The sequence below is a fragment of the Alligator mississippiensis genome, chromosome 2, assembly GCF_030867095.1.
Source record: "Alligator mississippiensis isolate rAllMis1 chromosome 2, rAllMis1, whole genome shotgun sequence".
Taxonomy (NCBI): Eukaryota; Metazoa; Chordata; order Crocodylia; family Alligatoridae; genus Alligator; species Alligator mississippiensis.
This window is the reverse complement of record NC_081825.1, coordinates 103992278-104018995: the sequence shown is the minus strand read 5'-3', so window position 1 is coordinate 104018995 and position 26718 is coordinate 103992278. Positions and strand designations below refer to the sequence as shown.

At 42.9% G+C, this 26718-nt stretch overlaps 1 protein-coding gene across 1 annotated transcript in view; it reads right to left on the bottom strand.

Moving 5' to 3' along the window:
• The window catches only part of RNF150 (ring finger protein 150), a 307968-nt gene that overhangs the window by 247424 nt on the left and 33826 nt on the right, over positions 1-26718 (bottom strand). The window lies entirely within an intron of this gene.

Genomic DNA, 26718 nt, shown 5'->3' with positions numbered 1-26718 from the left:
GGGCATAGACACAGCTTTGAATTTTTTTTCTACATACCTCGAGGTAACAGGCACGGCTCATGAATACTGTGAAGCTGGGGCAGATGGAGTGTCCTACAGGAGTGTTGGGGGGCCCCTCGCATGCTCGGCAGCAAACCCTGAAGTGGACTGGAATTACTTCTGGTCCACTTCTGGGTCCGCCGGGAAGCACGAAGGGGGCCCCACCTCACACCCCTCCCCCAGCTTGGTGATCAGCCATGGGGGGACCTCGGGTATCTCCCCAGATCCAGGAAGCACCAATCACCAAGCCAGAGGGACACAGGGGGGCCCTCAGCACACTTCCCAGCAGACCTGGAAGTGGACTGGAAGTGCTTCTGGTCCACTGCCAGGCACGCTGGGGAGTCCCCTGCGCTTCTGTGGGATTCTCCATCTGCCCCACCACTGCGGCGTTAATAAGCCACCTGGTACCTAGAGGTATGTAGAAAAAAACATTTAAAGCTGTGTCTTTGTCCAAATTACTAAATCTTTCTGAATTGATTCAGAGGGTTCTGATTTGATTCGGAGAGATTAAAGGGTCTCCTGATTTGATTCAGATTTGGAGATTCAGCCACCGAATCAGGCCGAATTGAATTGGGGACTGAAGCTTCATTCAGCCCTAATAGTAACGAGCTATCTACCATTTAATGAGCAGCAATATCATTTGTGCCACTTGCATCTGTGAAACTTCCACAGAAATCTACAGTCTACTTAATATCATAAACTTTCAGCACAGATAATCAAAGGGGGGGAATAAAGGTAATATATGAACCAAATGTGTTCCAAATGGAGTCAGTTGGCAACCACCCATTGAATTCAGTGAGTTTATTATTAGGCGCTAGATTTTTGTCTATGGCATTTCTGAAGTGTTAGTCTACCTTCTAATAAAGAGAAATAATTCAAGAATAAGAATAGCATCATTAATATTTATTTCATATGTAAATGAATGTGAAAGAGCTCAAGGTACTGAGCTATTCAAATAATTAAACTAATATTACAGAAATCTAGCTTAAAAATGAAAAAGAATTAGGGTATAAAACCAAATTTACTGTTAATGTATATCTCCGGCATTACCACATTGAGTAACGCTTTATAGTATCATAAATATTTTGAATAATTATAAATGGTAATGAAGATAAATGTGGAAAAAGTACAATACTGTGGGTTTATGCTGGAGAATTGTAATATATTGAGTAGCTATACTGAGAAGATGATGTTTACTCCATATTTAGTCTGTATTTTATACTGTTACCTGAATCACAGTCTAGTATTCTGCGTTTGAGTATTACAATGAGATTACCAGAACTGACAATATTCATTTTTATGATGCGTGGTGAGAAATGCAATAACAATATAGCATCTATAATTTTTGCACTTATGTCTAGTTGCTGTATTGTAACTTGAAATTTTTAAAAATTGGCTTCTATTCTGGAAAGTACCATCCATCAAGTATGTTGCTCCCAAAAAGCAAAAAATAATTAAGTAGGGCAAAGATGCTTTGGTTCTTATAATAAGATCATTTAATTTAACATTTTGCAACTTGTATCTTTCAACAATTGTATGGCAGCTGAGGAATAGATACGAATACTATTAATGTCTGTTTATTAAAATTAGTTATTATGAAATCATGTTTATTGTCATCGTATGCTGTTAACTTTGTTACTTTGGGTGCAGATGGATGACCTGAGTGTGGCTATGTTTTGGGAATGGACCGAGGGGGCAACAAAAGACAGAGGGGGAATATGAGGATGTGAAGTGGTACTCTTTTTGGCATGTGCAGTGAGCCAAAATTTGGTGCCTTGTGGTTCGGTGGTGGACTCAGGTATCATTCTTGCCATCCTATTTATTTACAAAGAACATGCCAAGTTGTTTACTGTCCTTAATAGAGGGGGAATCAAGGAAGAGTGTTTCCTTGCTCATAGCCAGTACTTAACACAAAGCTTCATTAACTCTTTCTAAGGGCTATGGTGTGTTTCCAGCTGTGGTTGATGCTTCTTTCCCAGCTTTTCTGCTTTTACAGACACTGAAACAAACATGGTTCCACCATGGATGGATCCAGGATTTACTAAAAGGGTGGTGCATACTGCTCCTCAGACCAGGAGGGATGAGAGTGAGATGTGGCTGGAGCCCCTGGGTTGGTGGGGGACACCACTGAGCTGGGCAGGGAGTAGGCCCATGAAGGGGGTTACCTGCCTCCTGCCAATATCACTTCTGCTGTTCTAGGCTGACTTGGGGACATGGGAGACAGAGCTACTCCTCCCAGGAGATGCGAGGAGTGGCTGCATGGGGCCCCAGGACCAGCCAGGAACAGTGGTGGTGGTGCAGTTTCCTCCTTCCAGTTCTTGCCTTCTGCCTGCCTTCCCTCCTCCTCTGGCTCCTTGCTGGCCAAGAGCAGGCACTAAAAGGAGGAACCTGAGTGGTGCTGTTGTTGTGTCCAGCTGAGCTTGGCTCCCAGTACAACTGCTCCTTGCAGGGCAGGGCAGGAGTGGGTCAGAAGAAGCTCTTGGGCTCTCCCTATGCCTGTGTCAGCCAGGGACAGTGGCTGCAGTGCACAGGTTCCTCCTTCTAGCCCTTGCTCCCAGACAGTGGGAGATACCTGCAGGGGAGAGGCAAGCCGGGAGCAGGCACTGGAAAGCGGAACCTATGCCTTATTACTGCTGTCCCCTGCTAAGCCTGGCACTCTGCATACTGGCAGCCCATGGCTGGGGCAGGAGTGGCTCTGGAGTTCCCCCTCCACCTGGATCAGCTGGGAACATTAGCAGCTGTGGTGGAAGGGGATGCAACCACACTGCTGCACCCTCCATGGATCTGGTCCTGGGTTCCACCAATCAATTACCTGCCTCATGTGACTCCCATCACCTGGGAAACCTCTTGGGCCATAAAGGTTGGTTTTGTACTACAGGGTTTAATGAACAAAGTGGGGTTACCTAGGCATGTGAAAAATATAACCCCTAGTTGGTATAGCTATTCTGGCAAAATTTCTTGTATACCCATAGATAAGCAGACAGAAGAAAACATGGTTGGTTTAATGTTGCAATGTTGTATATGGAAGTAGTACAACTATGTTGACAGAAAAACTCTACTGGCACATGCCATGAGTGTACAGCCATTATCCACTACCCCCATTAAATGACTGCACATGGACCCAGTTAAGCTGCTAACAGGTCACGTGGATTTCCTAGTGGGAAGGCACAGATGTACCATACAACATCCCCTATGAGGGCTGTCTACAGTAAAGCCAGAAATAGCAACAAATTGAGGGGAGAGGACTGGAGTGGTAGCAAGTAGGGTTTCCTGTTAAACATCTCATTTTGGTGGGGAAGGCAAGGATTTGCTTTTCTCACAGTCACCAAGAACAAAACCTGTGAGACGACTGATCAGGGCAGGAAGGGTGCTGCTCGAAGGACATGCTTGTTCATAGCTTGGCCATTATAAATGTCCCATTCCTTTTGTTTCAAAAGTTCACTGGCTGCTTGTCTTTATATCAATGCGCGCAAAGAACACAACTTGACATTGTGTACAGGTTAAGCTATGCTCAGTAACTGGTTTCTTAGGATGTTTATAGACATGCTTTCGGAGGCAGGGGTGGGGGGGTGGGGAAGGTGAAGAGGTGCTTTCATTAGCACAGCTCTGAGAGCCACACTAATTAAAAGCACCCCAGCATGGCATGTGTATCAGCATCTCTGCACTGAAAAATGGTGGTGGGGCGCTTTAAACTAAAGCTAGTTGAGCACCATTTTTTAGCACAGGGACACTTATACACGTGACTCTGGAGTCTGCTGGAGCATGGTAATTACCATGCTCCAGCAGACTCAATTAATCAAGTCTGCTCCGACACACTGTAATTACGATAGGCTGTAATTACAAGCCTCCCTGCACATGTATAGGAGCCCTCAAATTCCATCTAATATATTCACTTTACTCTCATAAAATATTTGAAATCCATCACTGACACACTTACATATAGACTTCTCAGTGCTTCCAACCCTCAGTCTACCCACTGGCACATGTATCAGACAGAAGCATTTTACTACAAATGACTATATGTACCACTCTCATTATTCGTTATTTAGAGTCACCATCCACTGCCCCCTTGATTTACATACTTCAGCATGATCACATTAAGTGTGGTCTTTCTTTGCTCTTCCTGTAACTTCAAAAAGACCCAGCAGGGCTTGGAATGCCAAATTTGTTTTTGTCTCTGAAACACCATTAATAAATTTAGCAAACTAAATATATAATCTTTTTGACACTCCATTTATTTGAGAACCTTGGTTAGGCTTTTTTTTGCAGGGAGAATGACTGCAGGCTCTGGATTATGTTTGTTCATATTCAAGCACAGAAACTGTCATTCATGCATAGAAATCTCATAAAACAATGTGCTCATTTATGCATAGAAAATCTCTCACATTGACACACTCCTGGCCTTGAAATCCTAAAACACACAATAGCATGCCTGCTCAGCAATGCCTGCCTGAGAAACCTTCACCAATTCCCAAAGGGGTTTATCTCCCTTGAGGGCAATGGTAAAACTCCCCAGTGACTTCAAACAGAGCTGGATCAAGCCCATACTGAAATACATATTCATGCACTTTGTTTTCTTTGTTGACCCTTTACAAACCACTGTTGATGGCATTTAGTTGTTAAGGGAGCCCTGAGGTCCCAAATGCACTTAGTGAAAATGAGATATCCTTTCATACCTTCACATTTTAATGCCATAATGCTGAATAGCTACTGCCCTGGGTTTTTTATATGGAGATTTTATGTTAAACAAACATTACATGACAATTGAAGGGAGTAAAAGGCTCACAGGATTGATAATGGGTTGCAAAGCCTTTCCTCTCTAGGCCACTGCTTCAGATTCATTCAAGATTATTTATTTAGATTTACCATTGAAAAAAAGAACACTCATGTAAAAAGGTCCAAGCTCAAACAATAATTAGATTTACAACTGCAGCTGGCCAGCAACATAAATACTAATATGCACATCAATTACCTGCACAAGCCAGCAGCTTTAAATAATGAAAAGAAAATAAAAATTGGCTGTATCCGGCCCATGAAAGGAAAGAAAAGAAAATTGGAAAAGCTTCAGAAATAAACCACGTGGTCAGGAACATACTATCTGCTTTCTCCCCATAACCTGTTAAACAGGGTTGTTAAATCTGCAGTATGCCTGAAAGGTCATCAATTGCAGGTTATTTCAGACCACAGGAAGAAAGTGTTGACTAAAAGTCATTACATAATACACTACATTAAACCCTCTACATGGTAAATTGCTATGCAGTTTAACTGTTCCTCAGACAAGAGATAAGTCGATGGTTTCAGTCTAGTTCCTTATAGACCAGTACCCACATCACAAACTCCAGAACAAGGTACACCAGAAACAACTAAACTATTGTCACTCCTGCTACTAGTCTCCCTGAAAAACCTAGAAACTGACTGTGACTGCACAGGCAGAACAAGCTACACTGTATTTCTGACAGCTGGTTCTTCCAAGTAGGAGTAGATCCCCATTTACCAATAGAAGCTGGTATAACTCTGTCTACATCCTGCCTGTTCTACTGTCTTCATATTCCCAAACTACAGCTCCACCACATATCTGCAGCACAAAATTAATTTTAAGAACTCATACACAACCCATGAGCAATGCACTAAACGCAACACACATGCATGGTGATAAAGGAAGACGGGGAAAAAAAGTGTGTATTTGGGGGAACAGGGGGAGTTAAAAGCATTATTTATATGAGATAGGGTGCTAGTCCAGGATGTAGTTTTTATAATGTGTCAACTTATTTCCTGTCCCTCTTTTTGTAAATATGAATATACAATTTTGTATCATCATTTTAAAACCTATATAAATATTATGTTAAAAAATCCAGCAAACTTTTGGGCTCATTATTATCCTGTCTCAGTAAAGCTTGTATCTAGCTTAAAGTAAATAGGGCCTGGTTTAAATCATGATTTTTTTTTTTGGTGAAAATCATGAAATGAAATGATTTTCATGAAAAATGTGATTTGCAATGAAGTGCCACAGTATGGCTGCTTATTGGGTAGTCCCCCAGCAAGTAGCCATATTGTGGCATTTCATTGCAACAAGATGACTGTTGCAGGCTGGTGGAAAGCATTCCCCAGCCAGCAGCAAAAGTCTAGCAGCCCAGGGCAGGGGGAAGGAGGTCGCAAAAGGGAGAGAGCTTAAGGATGAGTAGGGAAGGGGCTGTTTGCTCCTCCAGGCGGGAAAATTGGGGTGCAGTGTGGAGGTTGGGGGTGCCTAGGTACTGCCTTGGCAGACAGCCCTGGCAGCAGGTTGGGGGGTGGGGTGTGCTATTTGTTTCTCTTGGCAGGAAATCTGGGGCGCTGGGGGGGGTTGGGGAGGGAGAGAATACAAGTGCAGAGAAAACAGTCCCCCTCCCCCAATCCATCCCCAAGTTCGCTCCCTTTTGCAACCCTTTCTCTCCCCTAGGCTGCCAGGCTTTTGCTGCTGGCTGGGGAATACTTTCCCTAGCCTACAGCAGCCATCAGCAAACAGAAGGAATTGGCGGGGGGGGAGGGGGGTTTGCTATGATCTGGGCATGAAAATGCCAGCCCCCACCATGATTAGGCTATGATAATAGTGAGCTGAGCCTGTGATTTAAATAAGGCCTTAAAATAACACTTGGAACCTTTTTAACAACACAATTTATTTTATAATACATCACTTGTTCACATACTTCTGATGAAAAATAGAAACAGATTCATTACTATGCACTAAAAATAAATAAGGAGTTTAACAAATATTGTCAGCCCACAGGTCTATTTAAAGTGACATTTCAATATCATTAAGTGCACTGGTATTGAAAAGCAATGGAAATGTTGTAATAAACACACAATATAAATGAAATTTGAAAAATAAAACATAAACGAGAACAGATAAGAACTACTGGTAGAATATCAACTAAACAGCAGTGACATGTAACCAAAGAGATTTTATAAATGAACTAGAATATTGGAGATTGATGTCCATGTCTAGAATTGCTGGAAAACTAATAAAATGGTTCTAAACTCTGTCATTCACAGTTCCATAAGCATATGCATTTACACTCAATTACCCACATTCAGACATGCTTTTTGTAATACAGGTATTATATAAGATACAACGTAAAGTTCTCTATGTGATAAATTGGTAAGCAGTTTCATTATCACTTCTGGTCATAATTCCACTCTCTGTCTGCAGCCAATAGAAGAATTTAACTGGAAAGCTCCGTTTCATTGCTCCTTGCTAGTCGGATAAATAGGGGAAGACAAGGAATCAAGAAAAGTTTCTGTGTAATTGAAGACAATTGAAAAGTCTCCAGGATAATGGCTCCTAATAAATCCAATGTCCATTGAAGTCAATGAGAAGACTCCCTGACTTCAGTGGGAGCTACATCAGGCCTGTGAAGAGGTAACACAGAATATTAATTTGCTATATTTCCCACTTAAACAGCTGCAATAACATATTCCGTACTTCAGCTGTTCCATATATTTCTCAATGGTGAACCGCATGACACGCTACTCTTTTCATATTGCTTTTTTATCTAGATGGTAATTTTTCTCCGTTAATTATAGCTTTTCCTTGCTCTGCAGCATTCAGTATTAGACTCCTTATGCAAATATGTACTGAATAGTTTTCCTATCTAATCTAAGTTAAAATTAGACAAGACTGACGGTGATATTGAGCATTGGCTGAGTTAAATAATCTATGTAAGAAACAGTAATGCATGTTAGCTAAAGGGCAGGTGTCTAGTATATGAAACAGATGGTTTTGTGGCTAGGACATAGGACAGGAAAGGACCTTCTGAGTCAGACAAGTCCTCTTCCATTACCTCATATAACCACATCATAGTATCTCAATCATAAAGTGATCAAGCTCCACAGAACTAGTCTGGTTGTTTGTATTCCGCATCAGAAGACTGTTATAGCATCTCACTCCTACCATGGTTAGGAACTTTCTTCTGATTTCCAGTTTAATGGAAATTTTTTATTCATGGCCAGTTTATTCCAATTAATTCCAGTGCCAACAATGTCCTTTAGTTTAAATAGCCTTTGTGTCTCCCAGTGTGTTTAGGGAACAATCATATCTCTGCTCAGCATTTATTTTGCTTGGTTACATAAGCCAAAATCTTCTAATCTCTCATAAAATAGGCTTTGTGTTCCTTAATTTTCTAAAACTTCTCTGCACCTGTTATAGCATCAGTTAGTTTTCCTTGAGCATGGGTGATTGCAATTGTACTCAGGATTCAAGATGAGCTCATCCTAGGGCTTTATACTATGGTAATTATATTTCCCTGTCTCCACTGGAAAATATCTCCTAGGATCGCATTTGTCTTTTAATGGCTACATCAAACTGGTGGCTCATTTTCTTCTGTGGTGAACTAAAACATTCAGGTCTTTTTCCTTCATTGCTGCTTCCAACTGATGAGGCCCAGCTTTATAGCCAAAATTCTTGTCATTAGTTCTCAGAATTAGTCTTGTACTTTGTACCGTTTAATATCATGCTAATTCTATCACTCAAATCCACAATGCCATTCAATTCCTCCTTCGTGATATTCTACTTCTCCTCTGTATTGATAATAATTTGCAACAAATTTCATTATCTCGTATTTTTCAGCCAAGTTCATTAACATGAATATTAAATAAGATTAGTTCCAACAGTAATCTTTGGGGCTATTTACTAATAACCTCCCTTCACCCCTTTTCAAAACAACCCACTGTAATCTCCAGTTCCTCACCCACCACCCAATTCTTGTAATACTCTGCCATCTTAACTATAAATTGCCCAAGTGGAACCATAATAAGTGCTTTACTGAAATCCTGATAGATCAGATCTACTACTGCATTTTCTTTGTGGAACAGAAAGGTATTTTACCAAAAAAAGATAAAAAGTGTTCTTTCTGAAAATAAAGAAATGCAAGGGAAGTTGTGTAAGTTTCATAAAAAAAAATTAATAGATTTTAAAACAAGAAGGGATGACTAAGTATGTGTTCAAGTGCTTTGCTGAATCAGGTCTTCTACTTAACAATCACCCCCCCCCTCCCTCCCCCCCCCCCGGGCAGGTGAAAAAACAAACAAAATAGCCAGTTAGAGATATCCAAATGAGAGAGCTTTACAGGCAATGAATAAATAGTAATTCTAAGCATCTGTTGTAAAAGTAGAACAACAGAAAAATACAGTATACCATCTTTCATATAACTTTTATGTAGGAAGGTATAGTTTAGAATATGATGATATTGGAACTTGCTGTTTCACTATACAGCAGTGAATGATAGCCTTAGGTTCTTTTCTTTATTCCCTTTTTCTCTGTATAGTTAAATCAACTGGGATAAACGTCTTCAGACAAAATTATCTGACATCAAACAAATATTGACGTAGCTTTTAAGGTCACTTGCTGCAAGGCTGGGATTTAAAAGCAAATTAAGTTTGATGTATGCCGTTCCAAAGGTCAGTTAGAAAGGTATAGACTGCACCCATTTTATAATGTAATCTCCTGAGAGCCAAGCATATCAAATGCTATGAGAAGGCATTGTAATAATGAAAGTAATTATGGAAATTGGGAGGAAGGTAACAGGGTTTTAATTAGATCAGAACAAGCATGTTATTTGAGAGAGAAGTGTAGTGTATTAAAATTAAATTGTAACAATTCAGGTCAGCAGTTATTTGAAACTGATTACAAACAAACTTTATTATATTTTCAAAATGATTGTGAAACTTTACTGTGAAACTTTACAAATAATGTTTCATTATCACTCCATCATGGCACAATCAAATACATTTCACTTCAATCTGGCTCCTCCATGGAGGTGGCTCTGTTTGCTAGACTTTCTACGTGTTTTAAAATAAAAGCCACATTGGCAGACATTACTCCTGGCAGCTAGGAAATCTTGGCAGCCAGGACTTCATCAGCTCATATGCTGAAGGCTTGGGAAAGGGCAATGAAGCAGGCCTCCCAACTTGCTAACGCTCAAGTTGATGTCAGGGACACAAAAATTATTTAAGCAAGAAACTTAAAATGTAGCAGAGTTTCTCCTTCTGGTAGTAATAGATATTTCTGTAGAGTGTTATGGCTTTCATTTCTGATCTAAATTGTTTCCAACAATAGAAGTGAGGAATCATAATTTTTTTCTGGAATGCAAGGAACTTGGGCAGTAACAGACTGACAGCTTCTGAAATTACTCTAATTTCAAATGAGTTGCTGTTAACGTTGAAGGGGCTGAGAGAAGAAATGATTCAGAGCTGGTAATGTGGAGAGCAGCTAAGAAGATGAATTACGGGGTTCAGGAAATGGGCATGGACTCTCTATGGGTCTATCCTATGACCCCAGCTGACTTCCTGTCCTTTGGGCGGGGGGCTGGACTCGATGATCTTCCGAGGTCCCTTCCAGCCCTAATGTCTATGAAATACTCCATACCCAGCCTATTTTAACTCCACAGCACTCCTGTTCAGCCCAGCTACCCAGCCCCAGAATTCTGAATTACAAAGAATGAGAAGGAATTCCTACACCTCTGTTGCTCTGCACAGTGCTCATTAATTTATATTAGTGATTCCTGGCTGTCAAATAATAACATGCTAACTCTGTAGCAATTTAATTCCTCTGGCTGCATGCAGACGAGCGTGGCCGTGCGGTATAGCGTGCCATCATGGAGATCCATCATGCCCCAGCAGCCCCTCTGCTGCCTGATGCTGCCACACAGATGCTGACTCCCAGTGCCCCCTGCCAGCCCAGGCCTTGTCTGCCCCAATTCAAATTGCTGCTGTCCTGTTTACTCTAGCTCAAACTGCTCCAGAATTTACAGCTTTGCATTAATTACATGTGTAGACATGTGGTCTGCATAGAAGTTTTAGTGACTATGGAGGGCACTGGAACATTTGAGGAGAACAGATATGAACAACCATGTATACTGCATGGTACACAATTAAGCTGCAAATATAAAAAAAATTCTGGACTCATGACTATATGCATCCCTTAACTTAATGAAAAGTAACATAGCCTATCAATCAGTTCTTGTCCTAGGGCATTTTTACCAGGGTTACCATATTTCCAGTTTCAAAGAAGAGGACACCTGTGGAGGGGAGGAAGAGAAGGGCGGTGTGAAATCAGAAAAAATATATGCCTTAAACTTTGATTATTTTAGTTATAAGATGACAATCGCTTTGTGTAGAATTGCTGGCTCTGTACAATAGAACAGATAAGGACAAGTGTTTGTTCTTTGTAACTCTTTTGCAACTGCTTTGCTTACCGCGGCCTTAAAGGTAGCAGAAAAAAAAAGTATGTACAAAGTAGATTTCCAGGTGCAAGAAGGAGGTTTCTGAACTAACCCCACCTCCCCCATAATTCCCATCCTGATTACAGCAAAGAAATAATTAAATAATATTATAGCCGCTTTTCATGCTAATTTCACTATATGATCACGTGAGTTGTAAGCGACTGTTAAAAAGTATATAAGCCTCCTGATTTTGCTCTTGGGGGGGGACCCCTTCCAAGTGCTTGGGAAATCCATGTCACTTTGGAACTCCCCCTACAGCTGTAGTTTCTTTTGAATAAAAGCTTCTGCTGACCTGACCCAAAAGTACTCTGTGTGTGTTTCCACGACAATTCCTGGTGCCGTGACTCGGATCCAGAACACAGGCTGAGGAAGGAGGACCGCAGGCTACCCCCCCCCCCACGAACCCTGAGGCGCCAAACTTGAGAGGTAAGAGACCTAATTCAAAATCTCTATTGGGGTTTTGGAGGAGGACTGCCTGTAGGCTCCCAACTTGGCCGTGGTAACTGGATCTGAACCTTGTTAAAACAGGTCAGTCTGAACCTTACTGCCGGCTAAAATTTTCTGTCTGGTAAAGGATCCCATTTTGTGTCTGGTAACGTACGTTTTAGGAAAAAACTGTCTGAGGCACCTTCATCCAACAGCACATCGGGCTTATAGTTAATTAATTAAGGCGGTGTGGGGTAAGAGGTCTGGCTGACTGAATAAACGTGCATGTGTGTGTATTTAGAAATATGAGCCACTGACCAGGACTGAGACTACGGTTGGGCTCAGCTGCCCCAATTCTGGCTAACAGGGCAGTTTTAAAAGCAAGGGGGCCCAACTGGAACCTCGTGACCCAGTGGACAGGGCTTATTGAATGAATGTGTGTGTGTATTTAGAAATATGAGCCACTGACCAGGACTGAGACTATGGTTGGGTTCAGCCGCTCCAATTCTGCCTAACAGGGCAGTTTTGAAAGCAAGGGGACCCAACTGGAACCTCGTGACCCAGTGGACAGGGCGTCTGAGTGATTTTGTCTTTTCCAAACCCCTTGTCCCAGTAGCTTCTGCCAAAAGCAGGAGTAAAAGGATCCCTCTAGTGTTTCCCTCCCCATTTCCATTTTATGAGCCGGTGTCGGGTCAGAAGCCTTTTGTCTGGGCAGTGAAAAACTGCGGGGCAAGGCACTGAGCGGCCCGGACATCCTAAATAAGCCTCTCCTACGTCTCCCTGTGTGACTGAAAATGGGAACAAGTCAGTCTAAACAGGTTCCTGTCCCCCCTAAGGGGACTCCGGCGTACTTTATGTACACACACTATTCTCCCGAGACTTGCAAGTACCTGGATAAGTGGAACTGGTATACTAGGGATGATCCTGTGAAACATTTTCCACAGGAAGGAACATTTGATCAGGATAAAATAGTGCACTTGAGAGGGGCGTTAGAGTCCCGTGGATCCAAAACACCACAAAACCAGTGGGACGCGTTCTTTTATTGGTATGATGAAATGTCCAAAAGTCGGACAGAATCTCAAACTAGGAGCCTAAAAGACTCTCAAGAAAAATTAAAACAGCAGTTAAAAGCTGTTCGGGAGAAATTGGCTGCTCCCCCAAATTACACGCTGGCCACCGCTCCGATGTATCCAGCATTGCCCGGGGCGCCCCCACCACCGGAGCCAGCAGAGGATATCCTTGACCGTTGTTCGAACCCTGCTCTCCTGGGACTCCCACATCAGCAACAACCGGTTCAACATCAGGCTGCAGCCCAGGCTAGTGACCCATTAGCTGAAGCTCCTTCAGTAAATCCATCCACGGAGCTTAATAGTCCGGACTCATCCACCATATCTGCCACTCAATCATCACCAGTGTGGCAATTTACTCCTGGGTCACAACCCACCACAGGTGTATTTAGAAGAATGGGAATAGGCATGGAAAGATCTCCCATCAATCTGAGATCCCGAACTGCACAAGTTTACCCCCTAAGACAAATGCCAGGCATTGGCACCGATGGACAAAATATAGTAACTGTGCATGCACCCTGGACTCCAGGTGATCTCTACAATTTAACTCAAAAGTTCCCAAAAATCAGGGAAGACCCAGAAAAATTTCAGGAAGAACTGCAGACTGTTATAAATTGTTATAATCCAACATGGGCTGACATTAATCAGCTCATGCGATCCATTTTGCCCAAGGAAACTATGCTACGTCTGTACGCTGCCTATGCTTGGCCAGATCAAAACCCAGGGATTGGCCAAGACTTTATTGACAAGAGAAATGCTTTGGTTCAGGCAGTTCTCACAATTTGCCCAAAAAAGGCAGACTGGACCAAAATAAATACCTGTAAACAAAACAAAAATGAACACCCCAGTGACTATTTAGAACGCCACAAACAGGCATTTGAACGATACTCAGGAATGGATAACCCAGTCGGAAATGCTAAACAAGCAATAGTGGCAGCATTCGTCCAGGGACTTAACCCTAAAATTGCTGAGAAAATTCAAACAGTAATTATTGGCTGGGAAACTAAAGATTTGACCGAAGTCCTTGCTGCGGCTAACCGTTTTCATAACAAATTGGAATGGTCTAAAGACAGTGCCGAGTTTAAGTTAATGGCCTTACAGATTTCTCAGTTGCAGGGTCCAGGTAGAGGAAGGGGACGAGGACGGGGAAGGGGAGGCCCGGGTAGATTCAGGGGAAGAGATAAATCCTTGAGCCCACAAAACCCAGGCTATGGGAACCAATGTCATTATTGCAAGCAAGAAGGACATTGGAAATCAGAATGCCCCAACCGCCCCGGCCAAGGACCCAGACCCCAGCCCCCACCTCCACTTCCCAGTGTTGAATAGGACAGCCTGAGGGACAGTGACATCATTGCTCCTTTGCTTGCTACTGACCAATCTGGTCCATTTGTTGAATGCCTTATTACTGATAAACCTGTCTCCTGTCTTGTCGACACCGAAGCGTCCCGCTCCACGCTAAAGGCTGCTGAGTTTCCTTTTCTACCTTATTCTCCTAAAACTGTAAATGCTGTCGGTATAGGCGGACAACCTATCCCACATCCCGTCTCTGAACCTGTCTCCATCTCTATTGGCCCTTTGTCTGAAAATCATGCCTTTCTTCTTAGCCCCTGTGCACCTGTCAACCTTCTTGGTAAAGATTTGCTGTGTAAACTGGGATGCTTGATTTATTGTAGCCCAGATGGTGTTTACCTTGAGGTACCGGAACAGAGGGAAACCAAGCTTGTGGCTTTGCTAACCCAGGAGTACTCTGATCCTGACACTTCCTACTTGCAAGAGGAACTGTTGGCACGAGTACCTCCACAGCTGTGGTCCACCCATGCGAATGAAGTGGGGCACATGCTGAGTGCTGAACCAGTGCGTATCATCCTGAACCCTGCCAAGCCACTTCCTCGTGTCCCACAGTACCCCATCTCAAAGGAAGCTGAGGAAGGGATCAAGCCTGTCGTTTCCTCACTCCTTGAGCAAGGGATTATTGTCCCAATACGCTCCCCTTGCAACACACCTATCCTCCCTGTCAAAAAACCTGGTAAAGATACGTATCGCTTTGTGCAAGATCTTCGAGCTGTAAATGCCGCTGTTTTACCTGCTTTTCCCGTGGTCCCTAACCCTGCCACTATTCTTTCCTGTATCCCTTCAGATGCTACATATTTCACAGTACTGGATCTTTGTTCTGCTTTTTTCTCTATCCCCGTTCATAAGGATAGCCAGTATCTGTTTGCATTTACTTATCAGGGATTTTAATATACCTGGACAAGACTCCCTCAGGGATATACAGAGTCCCCAACCCTGTTTTCCCAGATCCTAAAAAAAGATTTGGATCCTATCACGTTCAAAGGGGGGTCCACCCTTGTTCAGTACGTTGATGATCTATTGTTAGCCTCACCCACTTTAGAGGCCTGTGAGCAAGATACTTTGACACTCCTCACAGCTTTAGCTCAGAAAGGCCACAAGGCCTCAAAATCTAAATTGCAGCTCTGCAAGTCTAAGGTACATTATTTAGGGCATGATATCTCAGCAGGAGAATGACACCTTTCCCCTAGTAGAGTTGAAGCTATCCTCAACATTCCCAAACCTATGACTAGAAAACAGATGACGGGATTCTTAGGTGCAACGGGTTATTGTAGACAGTGGATCCTGGGTTATGCTGCTTTTGCAAAACCCTTGCAAGCATTCACTCATGATACCACCCCGGAACCCCTCCCTTGGACTCCTAAAGCCGAACAAGCATTTGTGGCCCTTAAGCAAGCCCTCACTCTTGCTCCCGCTCTTGGACTTCCTAATTATAAAAAACCCTTTACCTTGTTTTGTCATGAACGGGAAGGAATCGCTTTAGGAGTACTCACTCGGCTGCATGATAAAAAGCATCGCCCAATTGCATATTACAGCTCTGCACTTAATCCCGTAGCTGCGGGACTTCCTCCTTTCCTCCGTTCAGTTGCAGCTGCTGCCTTGTTGGTTAAAAAGGCAGATTCTCTAGTTTTGGGACACTCTTTAACCGTTGCAGTTCCACATGCTGTGATGGCCCTTCTGCTCAAGGGCAAAACTCAGCACATTTCCAATTCCCGTCTTACTAAATATGAGAAACTTCTACTGTCAGCTGCAAATATAACCTTAAATCGCTGTTCAATTCTGAATCCTGCGTCACTTCTGCCTATTGCCTCTGATGGTGAGCCTCATGATTGCCTGTCTATCACAACTCAATTGTTAACCCCTCGAACTGACCTCAAGGACATTCCTATCCCGAACTCTGACCTTGTTTTGTTTGTTGATGGTTCCTGTCTTAGAAATGATGCAGGCAAATTAGTTGCGGGATATGCAGTATGCACTCAGTATGCTGTTTTAAAAGCCTATTCTTTACCCCAAGCTCGTTCTGCTCAAGTTGCTGAACTCATTGCTTTAACACGTGCTTGCATTCTTACAAAAAATCAAACCACAACCATTTATACTGACTCTAAGTATGCTTTTGGTGTTGTTCATGATTTTGGACAAATCTGGAAACAAAGAGGGTTCCTCACTTCATCAGAGACCCAAATCAGTCATGGTTGTTATATAAAAGCGCTCTTAGAAGCTGTTCAATTGCCTCTTGCTATTGCTATTGTTAAATATAAAGCTCATGAGAAACCCTTTGATGATGTCACACGAGGAAATGATCTGGCAGACTGTTCTGCCAGAAATGCGGCCCTTTCTGGCCCACAGGCTCCTAACTCTGTTTTTGTTTGTTTTTCAGCAGACCAGTCTCCTTTGGCTAGCCTTTCAAGTCTGGCCCTTCTTCAAAATCAGGCCCCAAAAAAGAAAATAAATGACTGGCTGCGTGCAGGATGTTCACTGCACCCTGACTCTCTCTGGCGCTCCCCGGACGGCCGCTTGGTGACGCCTAGAGAGCTTTTGCCACATCTTGCTTGTTTAACCCCCTCTGTGGCCCATACGAACAAAGGAGGAATGATTGCTACAGTACAAAGAAATTGGTTTGCCCCAAATTTTCCTTCCATGGCACAACAGTACTGTAGCTCCTGTCCCATCTGCTTAGCTCACAACATTGGACAACGGATAAAAACGACACCCGCAGCCCATCCCCCTCCATGGGGACCATTTGTAAATCTGCAAATTGATTTTGTGCAGCTACCTAAGTGCTGTTCTTATGAGTACATTCTTGTTATTATTGATGTGTTCTCTGGATGGGTGGAAGCCTACCCATGCGTACATGCTGATTCCATCACTGTAGCAAAAAAATTGCTCAAAGAATTCATCCCTAGATTTGGATTGCCCCTCACAATAGATAGTGACCGTGACACCCATTTCACAGGACAGATAATAAAAAACATCTGCCAAGCACTCAACATACAGCAACACCTACACTGTAGTTATCATCCACAATCAAGTGGTGCTGTAAAACGTAAAAACTCTGATTTAAAAACACGCATTTCGAAGATTTGTGCTGAAACAGGCCTCAAATGGCCTGATACACTGCCCATTGCTCTTATGCACATTAAAAACATTGTTAACAGAAAACATGGCCTAACCCCTTATGAAATACTCATGGCACGACCCATGAGGATGCCAGCTACACCACCTGTTGCCCCTCACCAAACAGACCTACAATTAACTGATAAAACTGTACTAAATTATTGCAAGACATTAATGAAATATGCCAGGTCTGTTCATTCACAGGTCCAAAAAGCCTTACCTCAACCACCGGATGTTCCCTGTCACAACCTCGAACCAGGGGATTGGATCTACGTAAAGGTCTATCAACGGAAAAACGCACTTCAACCCAGATGAAAAGGACCTTTCCAGGTACTTCTAACCACTAATTCTGTTGTTCGTTGCCAAGGTCACCAAACGTGGACTCACGCCTCGCACTGCAAGAAGGTATCACCTCCATTGGACCCCGAAGCAGCTGTATTCCAACCAAGGTTGGGATCTTTCCCTGAGGCCAAGGACAAAGACCCTCAGGACCTCACTCAGGCAAGTGAGGAGCATCAGGGTGCAAGTGCTAATAACCTCTCCCCTGCACCCAACACCTCAGCCCAGCTGGATTCATCAGTTAAAAAACGAAGATATCATCTTCGGCCTCGAAGAAAATAAATGCTCCCATTCGGAAGATCACCACCTCAATCAAGACCAAGAGCTGACATTATCAGTCCTTTAGATAACTTGAGCCCAGAGGACAAAAAAAGACTTTGGCTGCCATCCTGGGTTTGGCTGATAGTGTTCTTTTTCTTACTGGTGCTGGTTATGTTTGTTGTTAAGATTCTTTGTCCCTCCTATATCTAAAAATGGCACTGATATCCTTATATATCACACTTGGGTATCTCAATATCACCCAAGAGGGGTGAAAAAAAAATTTGTATTTGCAGATCTCCCATGCGGTGGCTCAAGCTGGAAATAAAAGTGACTGCTGGATATGCTCTCACAGCCCAGCACACCTACACCAAGGAATCCCAATAATTGGAGTACCAATATCCCTCCAGCAATGGGGAACAATAAACGGCGGCTTCGTTAGACTCTACTCGTTAGCTGCCTATCGGTCCGCTCCTAAAGAATGGAGGGCCGCTCCTGCTAACTGGATAATCTCCCCAAGAGTAGAGGCGTCTTTCTGTTAGAGATCCAACAACACCGGAGCTTATAATAAAGCCACACCTGTAGGACACTACCCTCATTGCCTAACTATTCTAGATTATAGACCTAGTAGCACCAGTGGAATCCTGTTGGGTAACGTACCCTCTCTCAATTGTACAGGATTCATGGTCTACAACTTTTCTAAGGAACCTCATGTTGCTCTCATTGCAAACAGATTGGAATTTTACATTCACTCCAATTTTACTTCTTGTAATATATCTCGGTCCAGCAGGATAGCAGCTGAACGTGGACCGTCCTATACGATGCATATCAATCAAAAGTGCCGGATAGGGCACAACAACTGTCGAGATTTGAGTACCCTTTCTGCCCCAGGCCTTTACTGGCTCTGCGGAAACAGGGCTCATAAAATCTTGCCCTGGAATTGGGTGGGGGCATGCACTCTTGGACGTGTTATCCCTGGTTTCAAAATGCATAGTGCAATATATCTGGAACAAGTTAAAAATTTCAACCATCACATGAAAAGGGCGGTTAACCCCTTAGCTACCAGACACACAGGGTTCCATCGATTTGTGAGAACCTTCATACCGTGGCTTGGAGTAAGAGAATTGGAACTAGCCATAATTAACATTTCAGCCACAATGGAAGCTATGGGAAATGCCACTGCGGATGCAATTCAGGCTCTGCAAAAAGAGATCTCCCAGATCTCACAAGTAACTATGCAACACCGCATAGCCCTAGATTACCTATTGGTATCCCAGGGAGGAGTATGTGCCTTAGTAAACTCCACCTGTTGTGTCTATGTCAATCAGGACATGCGAATCGAAACTGACATTCGCAAAATCCGAAATCAGTTAAGGGTCCTACATCAAGTGGCCTCAGAAAATACTGACTGGGGTCTAAAAAAAATGTGGTCTTGGCTAACCTCCTGGCTCCCAGATTTCGGGGCCCTTGGCAAGAAAATCCTGTATGGAATATTGTTTGTCTTGATAGTTCTGATAATGTTCTATGTCTTAATGCAACTGATCCTCTGCTGCGTGAAAGCCAGCAGGGGAAGCTTTAGCAAGGCAAGAAAACCCACAGCAGAGTCTAGAATAATGGTGTTACAAAAGTGTGAGCAGATTGAAAGAAAACATGAAAGGCTGCATGATGAAATAGAGGGGCTCATGAGAATGGAAATTTAAGGCTAAAGTGAGACTAAATAGTCTCAAAGGGGGGGCTGTGGAATCAGAAAAAATATATGCCTTAAACTTTGATTATTTTAGTTATAAGATGACATAACCGCTTTGTGTAGAATTGCTGGCTCTGTACAGTAGAACAGATAAGGGCAAGTGTTTGTTCTTTGTAACTCTTCTGCAACTGCTTCGCTCACCGCGGCCTTGAAGGTAGAAAAAAAAGTATGTACAAAGTAGATTTCCAGGTGCAAGAAGGAGGTTTGTGAACTAACCCCTCCTCCCCCATAATTCCCATCCTGATTACAGCAAAAAAATAATAAAATAATATTATAGCCACTTTTCATGCTAATTTCACTATACGATCATGTGAATTATAAGTGACTGTTAAAAAATATATAAGCCTCCTGATTTTGCTCTTGTGGGGGGACCCCTTCCAAGTGCTTGGGAAATCCATGTCACTTTGAAACTCCCCCTACAGCTATAGTTTCTTTTAAATAAAAGCTTCTGCTGACCTGACCCAAAAGTACTCTGTGTGTGTTTCCACGACAGCGGGAAGGGTTTTATGACTGGGAGGGCAGTGATATACCTGTGCCCTGCCCCTCACTCCCCCTGCCAGCTTTGCTGCTACGCTTCACTCCTGACCCACAGTACCCTGCCCCCTAGACCATGCTGGTGCCTTTCACTCCCAACCCACAGCCACCGTCCCTGCTGATAACCCCTCACTTCCGAACCACAACCGCCAAGCACCCACCAGCCCTGCCAGTGCCCTGAACTCCTGACCTGTAGCCCCCTGCCCACACACGCACTTTTGCACACACTTACCTGCCTGCAGCTGCTGGGCCCGCACACAGAGCACACGATGCCCTGGCCTCCAATGACCTTTCCCTGCTGCCCCCAGCCCCAAGCATCTTCCTACTGGAGCAAGCCCCGGGAAAGTAGAGGCAGAGTAAAAACCTGGACATTTGCTGATATTTAAAAAAAGCGCCCAGATAGAGATGGGAGGACCCAAAAAGGACATGTCTAGGAAAACCTGGATGGATGGTAAACCTATTTTTACATATGTTTTGGGACTCAACGCTGGGTGCTTTAATTAAAAGCACCCGTGCATCCTGTCTATCAGTGTCCCTGAGCTGAAAAATGGTGGCGGGGCACTTTGAACTAAAGCTCATCAAACTTGTTTTGTTTCAATGCCCTGCTGTCATTTTTTCAGCACAGGGACACACAGGGACATTAATGCACATGAGACGGAAGGCTGCCAGAGCACATTAATTTCCATGCTCCATCTTAATCAAGTCTGCTCTGATGCGCTGGATTTCCAGCAGGGTAGAGCAGGCTCCCCACACGTCTGTAGGAGCCCCTAGTGTCTTGCTCTCTAGGCAGAATGATTCAGGGTTGCAGTAAAGATGGCCCCATCCTTGCATAGCTCTGCTTGAGAAGAGCGCGTGTGACAGTGAAAGCATGACTCAACAGAAACCCTGCTGGCAAGTTACAGCATAAGGCTGATAGACTCTGATTAGACCCCTGTCTGTTTTTTCTTAGCCAGAAGGAAAGACTAGAAAGCTACTAAGGCATCTAAGAGGGAGAAAGGATGACGGTATTTAGTTTTGACAGAGAGACAGAGCCTTGACTCCCAATGGTCGTCTTAGTAAAAAATGAAATGCAACATAGGTCAATAAGCATTATCTTTCCACACAGCTTAACACATTCTTTGAGAAAAAAGTAGGTTTCCTTGGTTATAGTGTCACAGTGGAATACTTACTGGAAAATTCTGACAGCGTCTCTAATGGCAACTTTGTAAGCTAAATATTGTTTAGTCTTTACTTGAGCCTTCGCTATTTTGTGGGGTATCATCTTGTGTTGTATCTTTAGGATATTTAATACCTTTTGAAAAATTGACAATTTGCTGTTTTCTTTTAAGATTCTGGTGACTAACTTCTGCCACATAGAGGTTAATTCAGGGAAAAGAGAGCAAAATAAAACTGCTTAGTTCAAATCAGCTTAAGAAAGACTCAAAAATCAATCTAGCCCAGCAACTGGCAATCTTTGCAGGTTGCAGGCCAGAATAACCCAGGTCACATCAGAGATAGGTGGGCATTAGGACCTAGTCGCCACTGCTGCTACTTCCTTCCATGCAGCTTAGATAGAGCTCCTATGGCTGCTCTTCTCCACATGGTGGTACAAGCAGAGCTCCCGCGGCAGCACAGGGGAGCTCTTGCAGCCAGTTTCCCCTCCACTGAAGCCCCACGTATGCAGGCCCACAGGCCTCAGGTTGCCAGCCCCTGATCTAGCCAGTTGCTCATCGGTCCATTTTGTCCATTTATCTTTCTGCTCTATTAACTTGTGACCTTTAAAGGTTGCCAGTATTTTTTATAGAAAACTGACCAACACCACTTACGGAGAGAAAATATCAGCTTTAAAAGGCCTACTACAGGGGTTTTCAACCTTTTTTAGTCTAAGTACCCCTGGCAGCCAGGCACTGAGCATGGGGAGTGGGGCGGCATGGGAAGGTGGGGGGGCAAGTGCCACATGGCCAGACGCTGAGTGGGGAGGTGGGGACAGCGCACAGGCAGCCAGAGCACAGCCACCTCCCAGGAGCAGGGCCAGGGCAGGGTGAGGAAGCTCACCGGGTTGGGGTGAGGGCAGTGGAGCCCCTCTGTAAGGCTGGGAAGCTCACCGGGCTGGTGTGTGGTTGCAGCAGCTGCCATGTGTGAGCTTCCTCACCCTGCAAAGGGGTGCCGCTGCCCTTGCCCCGCCCCGGCCCTGCTCCGTCCATGCCCGCCTGCGCATACCCCCTAGAACTGGTCCAAGTACCCCTACGGGTACACATACCTCTGGTGGACAACCCCTGCCCTACCAGTTCCTGAAAGTGGGCTATCTGAATGAGAATCATCACTCCAAAGAAGACCAGTGAGTTTTTTCACAAATGTTCTCATCTATCCTGGCATGTGTGGACATTGTGTACATCAACATCATGGCAAAACCAAAATACAGATATGAATGAGCAGACCTAGAAGCACTTCAAAATGATGTCTGCTTATTTTGGTGGTAACAATAGGTGAACATTTTCTGATCAGGATGCTAGCTAAATCATATATTATCCCAGTTATCCATTGTGCTTATGGAATGTTTCTTCACACCACCACTCATGCAGCAGAAATGTCTTGCTTTGTGGTCGCTGGGATTTTTAAACAAGAAGTGGGGTTTAAATGTTTCATTTTGGCATGTAATCAAGGTTGCTTTCTGGAGGAGAAGACTAACAACTGATTTACTGAGTGGGATCCAGATGAATGAAACCCATGCCTTACCGGAGTTTTTCCATGACTTCAGTGGAGCCAGAACTTCACTCACTCCTACTGAGACCAAACTCCCAAAATCTGATTGGGAATTTAGTCTTAGTAAGAAGCCTACAGCCATGTCCAGTATTAAGCAAAATAACTATCCATATGGGTAGCAGAATGATGAACGTATCTCAGGAATAAAAAAAAACTTCCAAAAACAAAACTCTTTATGTGAAATAACAATACTGAAGTAATCAAAAAATCATAGAACAATCAGGATGTCATCTAGTTTAAACTCCTGTTTAAGGCAGAATCTTTCCCATCAAGTATTTGCTTAACTAAAAAACTTCCAGGGACAGGGAAGTCTAGCACTTACAACCTCTGAAGTCACCTGCAGATTTATAGATAATATAATTCAGTGCATAACCACCTAACAGTTAGAAAGATTTTCCTAAAATCCAACCTAAATTTCCCTTGTTGCGATCTCAGATTATTCTTTCTTGTCCTGTCTCTGACAGACAAAGAGAATAATCCATCACCATCCTCTATATAACCGCTCTTTGGGTATTTGAAGACTGCTATCATATATTCCCCTAACTCTTTTCTTCTTCAGACTAAATAAGCCTTTGTCTTTCAGCCTATCCTCATAAATTATGTTTTCTACATCTTTAATAATTTTTCTTCTTCTCTGCTGAACGATTTCTAATTTGGCAATATCTTTCTTGATGTACAGTGCCCAAAATTGGACAGCCTAGTATGCAATTAGCTTGTTTTGCAACAAGACCACACTGTTGATTCATTCAGCTTTTGGTGCACTCTAAACCCAGAAAGCAAAACAAAAGATTTTTTTTTTACAATACTGCAGCTTTGCCAATCATTTCCCATTCTGTATTTGGGCATATAATTGCTCTAAGTGAAGAACTTTGAACTTGTCCTTGTTGAATTTAATTTAGTTGTGGGCTATTTTTTCTGCTCCTTAGAGTGATTCTGAATTCTAATTCTTTGCTCCAAAGTGTTTGCAGCTCAACCCAGCTTGGTGTCATATGCAAATTTACTAACTGTACACTTAATCCCATCCTCCAAATCCTTAATGGAGATACTAAACATTACCAGACTCAGGACAGACCCCTGAGGAACCCCACTTGATACCTCCTCCAAGTTAGACATTGAGTTATTGATGACCACTCTTTGAGCATGATGATCCAACCAGTTATGGATCCACTTTGCTGTTCTGTTATCTAGACTGTATTTCTTTAGCTGACTAATGAGAATGTCATAGGAGATAATGTCAAAACCCTTGTGAAAGGTACATTGCAGCCACTGCTTTACTCCCATGCACAAAGCCTATCATCTTGTCATAAAAAGAAATGAGCTTGATCAAGCATGGCTTGCTTTTGTTGAATCTATGCTGACTGTTCCTGATCACCCTGGTCTCCTCCAGGTGCTTAGAAACAGATTCCTTGATAACATGCTGCAAAATCTGTCTAGCTATCAGTCAGACTGACAGGCCTATAGTTCTCTGGATCATCCATCTTCCCTTTCTTAAACATGAGCACTATATTTCACTTCACTTAATCTCCATGAGTTCTTAAAGAGAATACCCAGTGCCTCTGCAATTAATGTAGGCAGTTCCTACTCTGTGGTGCATATCATTTAGCTCTGCTGACTTGAAAACATCCAGCTTTTCTGAGAAAGTTCATCCCTGTTCTTCCACACTGTAGGCTGATTATCTTCTCTATCCATGCTGCCAGCTGTTCTCATCATGGGAGGGAGCAGATATTATTTGTGAAGACTAAAGCAAAAAAAGGCATCTTAGTCCTCCCCATTTGTTAAGGGATCTATACTTTCCTTGACCATCCTCTTACTCCTAACATACTTGTAGCATGCTTTTTTGTTGTCTTATGTCCATTGCTAGCTGCATATCCATTTGTGCTTTTGGCCTTCCTGATTTTCTCCCTCCGCGCCATTGTGATACTGTTATAATCTTCTTTACTACCATGGCCAACTCCTCATTTGTTGTAAGATTCCTTTTTTGACTTTCAACTCACTGAAAACTTTGGTGTTTAATCAGGCCAGTCTCTTGCTAAACTTTCTATCTTTCCTTCGCATAAGGACAGCTGTCTGTTATGTCCTTAATATGGCCTCCTTAAGGTACAACTAGCTCTCCTGGACTCCTTTTTCTTTTACACTTGCCTCTCATGAAATCCTATCCACCAGTTCCCTGAGTTCGTTAATGTCTACTTGTCTAAAGTCCAGCATCTTTTTGTTGTTCTCCTTCCTTCTCTTAGGATTTTGATCTCCATTGTTTCATTATCACGCACCCAAGTTGCCTTCCATTTTCATATTCTCAACCACTTCAACCTTGTTGTAAGCAGCAAATTGAGAAGAGCTTCCTCCCTTGTTCCTGGACTGTCTGTGCGCTGCTGTATTACTCTCTCATCAAATGTTATGGTAATTAATGTCCCTGAGCAGCACTTGGTCCTGTGAACTGGATACTCTGGTTAGTTGTGTTTAATATATTGCCTTTAATTTACTCTTGTCCAAAGAAAAAGTATACATTCATATTGCCAAGACTATAATAAATTGGCATGAGATGGAAATATTAACAGCTCTGCTCATTCACATTTGGCTTCATAGAATATGTTTGCTAAGTAACTACACTAAATAACTAAATACCTTCTAATGAATTTGGATGTAAGGATGTCTATCAAATCACATATGTGACCATGAACATGGAACAATACCAGTTATGTATAAAGGGCTTGGGAAGGCCGGTAGTATTTTAGGAATATTCTGTATTCCTTCTGTTCACTATTGTATAGTTCCCCATATGTTTATGAGGGGTTAATTCAAGTAGGGATTACTTGCACATGCACAAGAAAGAGGACAGTATTTTCAAATAGCTCAACATAGGTAATTTATGTCCAACAATAGTGAATTGAACAGGCTGGTTTGGCACAGGGGGCAGGCTGTGGGTTCTAGCCATGGGAAAGATCAACTCTGAAAAAGCTGGATCAAAGAACACTGGGTAGATAAAAGGACAGTCATTGAAGGGTGGGGAGAGGGAAGAAGATGACTGCTAAGGAGTGGACTGAACCCCAGAGACAAGGGAGGTGAGATTAAATAGGGCTACCTCAGCCTTCATGTCTGATTAAGTATATATATAGGTTTTTACAATGATGTGTAATTACTAATTACAGTAATTTTTCTTTTATGCCTCAGTGTGTTTCTATTAAGATTTAACAAGACTTTATTTTGAAAAGGCTGCTTTTGGGCCTGTCACTGTATTCACCACTGGTCAGAGCTCCCAAAAGGAAAACTTGCAGGGTCCGAGCCAAGAAAGAAATCATAGCTGATACACAGGGTAATGTTGCCTAAGGACCTAGTCTAAGAGTAGGAGAATCCTGGGAATCTAGACCAGAAGAGGTGAAGGTAATAGACTGCGCTGAGAGACCAGAGAAGGGTCAAATATGCAACTAACCCTGAACCATGACAAATACATGCAAAAACACACAAGAGACTTTTCCCCTAAGTTTCCAAGCACAGTACAATTGGAAATATATTCTACTTCAAAAGAAAAATATATTTATTACTTAGAAGCAGTAGTTAATGTGATGAAGGAAATTTGTGACTTCTCTAAACACAGGTACACCTAATCCACAGACCCAGTTATGGGCAGCCCGTTCCTAAAGCATGAGAACAAAGTGGAATAGCTGTGTACTTGTTAATGCCGCTATACTCAGAAAGCAAGCACGCTCTTTTCTTCTGTCAGGAAAGATACAAATACAAGCCAATATTATTTTGCTTCTGTTGACTTGCCAACTGCCCTTGCTCTCAGGGTGAGCCTTCCTTTTGTAGCCATGTATTTCCCTTTTTGTACTAGTCTTTCCAATCCTTGTGT